The sequence below is a fragment of the Petaurus breviceps genome, unplaced genomic scaffold (genome assembly GCF_028583685.1).
Source record: "Petaurus breviceps papuanus isolate PSGF00001 unplaced genomic scaffold, PetGlider_PUasm1.0 229, whole genome shotgun sequence".
Taxonomy (NCBI): domain Eukaryota; kingdom Metazoa; phylum Chordata; class Mammalia; order Diprotodontia; family Petauridae; genus Petaurus; species Petaurus breviceps.
The window spans coordinates 2,738,159-2,743,954 of record NW_027185903.1 but is presented as its reverse complement, the minus strand read 5'-3'; positions in this window follow the sequence as shown (position 1 = coordinate 2,743,954).

Below are 5,796 nucleotides of genomic sequence, written 5' to 3'. Positions count from 1 at the left end.
TCAGTAAAGTTGTCTTTTGAATTCTGGACTTAAGGAGAAAAAGGAGCCTGTGGGGGAAGAAGGGGAATGGCTAGCAGTAGTGAAATCCTTCTAATTTCAAGTATCTGGGACTTTAGTGTGTTGGTCTTCCCAAAGGTCATAGACTTAGAGTGGGGAAGGACCTTAGAGGTTGCCTAGTTCAGCTCCCTGATTTTACAAAGGAAACCAAAACTCAGGTAAAATTATTTTATCAGTGTCATAGAAGTAATGAGTAACAAAGCTGGAATTTGAATTTACAGCCTTTGACTGCAGAGTCTGTTTTCTTCCCATTCGTTGTCCCATTGCTGGATTGACATACGTTGGTTGCCGCCCCTCTCTGAACTGGTCAATATGCTCAGAGAATTGTTTTAAGTGGAAAATTCATCTCCCTCTGACCAATTCTGAGATGATCGTTTTAGGGTGAAAACCCAGGGTCACCTCAAGTCAGTACCATCATGTGCCATTGGAGTTTAGACTATTGTGGAAGTCAGGAGTTCATATACTTAAAAAAATAGTCCTATTTATGGGGGGTCCTTTTGGACTCTGGTCCCTTTACAATGAATGAAATAGCTCTTGGCCAACCATCTATAGTTGCCTTGATGACTTCTGGTGGGTGGTAGATATATGGCGTGTCATTCTTGTAACACTATTGTCTTGGTGGGAGGTACATGTTTCTGTAGATCAGGGATGTCAAACATTCCCAGGCTAGACTTGGTCCAAACCAGATTAAAATGCAATCCAGAAATAGTTAACAAAATAAAAATACAGTAAAACATAGAAAACATTACATTTGAGTTTGACACCACTGGTCCGGACAGGGAAAAGTAAATGTAGTTTCCTTTGTTAGACTGTTAATATGAAAAAGCTGAGTTCCTCCAGTTTTTATTTTTTTGAGGAGGTAGGGGAATTGGGGGGAGAGAATGCTGCCTATCTACTCATTACAGAATGAACCTTGCCCTCTCCTACTGTCTTTCCCGTATGGTGCTCTGTCTCAAAAGACTGAAATTATGTAGTTTTAATGGGCTTTGAGTTGGGGACTAAATTTTCTCTTCAGCCACAGAGTTGGCATTAGTATTTCCTAACATGAGAACATTATTAGTGGGCTGCTTTTTCCCCATGCGACCTTAGTTCCCTATCCCCTTACATAACCCAAATTCAGCATCAACTAGAAGTCTCTTATAGTTTAGTATTTTCCCCCTATTTGAAGATGTTGCCTGGAAACTTTTTCTCAGTTGGCTTTTAGACTTGAATCTGTTTCATAACTCTGGCACTTCTGTGCCTATAATATTTGTGAATAACAGCTACAGAAACCCAAAGCCTTGACTAGACTAAACTGAAGCTTGCTTCCTGCTTAAGTGGCAAATAACCATTTTGGGTGTTTTCCTAGCACAATGGTGGTAATTCCAAGATTTGTTACCATACTGTACAGATTACTTAAATTATAAACCAGTTTAAATGGGAGGGGAGAAGAAAAGCAATTTCCTTCATTGACTCCCCTTGCATTAATATGATGGAACACTTTTGGACTTTTTTTCAGCAAGAAATAGCCTGATGGTAAACCCTGGTTATCAGAAGCTTCCCACAGTGAAAGGAAAGAATCTCTTCCCCTGCATCGAGGGACCTTTCCAAAGTGAATAGCTCAGCAGTCTCTGAACAGCTCTTACTTGTTCTAGACTGGAAGGTGAGGCAAGAAGGGGATCTTTGTCCTATGTGCAATAAATTTCACATTTGTTATCAAGTGATTTAGGGATGAGCTTTTGTTATGGTAATGTCTTTATGTCTTGAGTTATCATTGGTCCTTCTGTAATAAAGATAACAGGCTCATAGATCTAGAACTGAAGGGACATTTGAGTACTTCCTTATTGTACAGATGAGGAAATAGGCACAGGGAGAGAGAGATTAAGGAACATGAACCTGGCCAGGTCTTCTGGACTACTTAGATAATAGCTGACATTTCAATCACTTCATAGCTTACAAAGAACTTTTCATGTCATTCCCATCTGATCTTCTAAGCATCCTTATGACTTAGCTTAGTACAAGCATTTCCATTTTATAGGTGAGCTTGACTTTGACCCTGATTTTGGTGCTGTGGTAGGAGCTTTCCTGAAAGTGGCAATAGACACACACAGCCAGTCGGCCCCTACCTAGTTAAGTGCCCCTTCACAGTAAATGCTCTACCTGTATGGCATCTGGCAGTGGAGGAGGTACAACCAGCAGCAACCCTCTGTTTACTGTTTTGTATTGAAGGATCGCCGTGGGGACCATGAGCTCATAGGTGACTCTGCCAGGTGCTTTGGCAAATGTGCAGATCACAGAAAACTTGGCCACTCTACTAAGTTTGATGATAGGGGACTGGGAAAGGGAGAGGAGGACAGCTTTGACTAACTTAGATTCTGCTACTGAGGTGCCAAAGAAACTCTCCAGCTGCACCTTTCTCTTTATATATATGCCCAAGGCCATATGCTAGACTCAGAAAACAACCACAAATACCAACTCATTGACTTCTCTAGCCAAATATGGAGAACAAGGGACTAGATAGAGAAGAAATATTTATGCACAGTGCCTCCAAAAAGTTGTCTTCCCCACCCTACCTCTCCACCCAAACAAGAAGCTTGGTTCTACTGCAGCTGTGTTGGCTAGGGCTGACTGCAAGAGCCTTGGCTTTTTTGAATTGGCTTAAAGGGCGTGGGAGGAAAAAAGGAACACAACTCATTTGTGAGTGGAATGTGCCTTTTTGAAGAGTCCAAGTGGCAGTTCTGGCTCCTAAAAGGTGGGAACTGCACGGAACAGACTATAATATCAAGGCCCCAGTCTAGAGGGCCCTAAAAGATGCAGCATTTCTGTTGTTAAACAATATCTTGTAGGTGACAGACATCTACAGGTATGATTACAAGGTTTGTGAAAACCTTCAGGAGGCATTCCACTTTTTGTTCAAGGTAAAAGTCACTAAGCCAGTCCTTGCCAGTCCCAAAGCAATCCTTATCTCAGTACTTTGCAGTCCATAAACTAAGAATACTGTTAATGTTTAAGGGGTGCAGAGGGGAGGAGGAGAGTGCCTACAATATGGATCCTTTACTGAAAATCCAGATTATTTTGGGCAAAGAAAGCTAGTACACATAATATGAAAGTGGGGGAGGAAACTGGTTTAGAAAGTCAAGAGACTTGGGTTCTAGTCTTGGCTCTGATACAAACCATGTATTTTCAGGGCTTCTTAAACTTTTTCTACTCATAACCACTTCAGTACTTCTTAAACTGTGGGGTGAGCACTTAGAAGGGCTTTTCTGAGAGTAATTGCTAGAACAATCGTTTAGTGAAAAGAGGCCAGAAAGGCAGTGATCTGCTCAAGGTCATATGGGTATCAAAAGTAGCAAATGGATGGTTTAAAGAAGCTGACTTTTTTTTGTCTTTTTGGAGGGAGGAAGGCACGGCAATTGGGGTTAAGTGACTTGCTCAAGGTCACACAGTGTTAAGTGTCTCAGGTCACATTTGAACTCAGGTCCTCCTGATTCTAGGGCCAGTGCTCTATTCACTGCGCTACCTAGCTGCCCCAGAAACTGACAGTTTTAATAACGTTTTAGGTTTTCAAAGTACTTTTACATACTTGTATTTGGTCAGTTCCGCATAATCCTGTGAGGCAGGTACTATTTTCATTTTACAGATGAAGAAACAGGCTCAGAGAGATTAAGGGACTTTGCTATGGTCATGCAGCTCAAGTGGAACTCAAACTCAGCTCTTCCTGTCTTTCAAACCCACTATGCCTGGATGCATCTTTAACCACCTGTAAAATAAGACTTGTAAAATAAGATTGATGCTTTGTAACTATAATTTTGAGGGTGTATAAAAACAATCACTGGCTTTTTGCTTTTTCCTGGTGCCTTTTTTTGCCCCAGGACCCTGCATGCTGTTGCTCTCCAAATTTCTTACTTCTCTCAGGAATCACGGGTAAGACAGATTCCTTTTTTTCTCCACTCCTCAAATTATCTCATTTTCCTACTCTGAGCATTTTGTTTTGTTTTGTTACAAGAAATATAAGCACTACAGAGGAAATTTGTGGGAATGGAGAAGAGGCGAGTACCATAATGGAAGGAATAAGCTGCCTGTGCTACAAAGGTTTTTAAAGAGTTATTCCTAATCTGGCATATTAGCTATTTCTTCTCCAATCCATCTTTCATACAACTGCCAAACTGATATTCCTTAAACATAGGACTGACATAATTTATCTACCCAAGAAGCTTTAGTTGCTTCCAGGATAAAATACAAATTCCCTAATTGGCATTTAAACACCTGCTTAGAGGCAATGGAAAAGTACACTGGATTCTAGAGTTGGAGGACATGGGTTCAAATCCTACCTCTTACTACCTGGCTGACCTTGGTCAAGTCATTTTATTCTCTGGGCCTGAGGGGGTTAGACTAGATAAGACTCCCAGCTTGAAATATATGGATCTTATAGTATAGTCCAACCTATTTTTTCCAATCTGATTACACCCCATTCACACTCAAAACTGGTCTGGTTGTTCTCTGCACACAATATCTGCCATTTCTGTACTTTTGCATAGGTATAGAAATGCCTGCAGTTCCCTTCCTCTCCCCTTTGGGAGCCTGTGCAGTCCTTCACATACTTCCTCCTACAAGAAGTCCTTCTGAATTTCTTTCATGTGCATTGCCTTCTAAGTGCAGTTACTTTGTATTTTATTTTGTATTTAGTTGTATACATGTTGTTTCTCTGTAAACTCCATGACAGAGCATTTTAATTTTTGTCTTTGCATCTATACACCTGTTACAATATTTCATACACAACAGATGCATAATAAATACTTGAAGTAATTTCAGAACATCCTTCACCCTGTCCCTTTCCCTTTCCTCTTAGTTCTTAATGTTAGCTCAGTTTTTTACCTCACAGGAATGGTTAGTAAGCATTCTGACAATGAAATTTTCTGAGGTGTTTCCCAGATTAAAACCGCAGTCTAGGAATCTTGGTCCAGTAGCTCTTTGTTGCAGTGTTCCCAATCCTGACCTGGATGAGATATACCATACCCTAGATCTGCTTGATCATGGGCCTGGCGAGATTTTCCTCTTCTCCTGCCTTTCCTTCCTCCCACCTCCCCACCCCCCATGAGAAAGACATCCCTCATTGGTGCCTGCTCTTCTGCCCTCGTGTTTCTCACACTTCATCACACATCCCTTACAGAGGGACACATCCTACAAACTTTTTTTTTCTTAGTTTTCCTCCAACTTTATCCTCCTTGCCCTGTCTGCTCCATTTACACTTGAACCGCCTTCCTCCTCCCCCGTTTCACCCCTCCCTCCTTAGGGTCTTCTGCTAGCTTATCACACCTCCAGACTTCTCCGCAGAAGCGACCCTAAATCTTTTCTTCCTCTTTCAAACTTCCCATTTCTTCCCTCCCCTGAGTACCCCTGCCTTTACTGGAAAAAAGAGAGCACCCAACACATGACCCCCCTTCTCCCATTCTCTTCATCTCTAAAGATTTTGACATCATCTTCCACTTTTTTTCTTTCATCTGTGACAGAGCCCTTCTCCCTGTCTAGGACAACTCTGTATATGTGTACATCCCCTCCTATCTCTCACTTATTGTAAGAGCTTCCTACTCTCATCTTCCCCCATTCTCGTCTAAACTGTGTAGTAGTGTAAGGGTTATGGGATTTAAAGATCTCCCATGCCCCATGGACGTGCTGACATAGCAGAGCAAGAGAAAGTGAAAAGCCGAGCTAACGGTCCTGCGGTTGGCAGTTGGTGGCAGTTGCCTTTTTTTTTTTTTT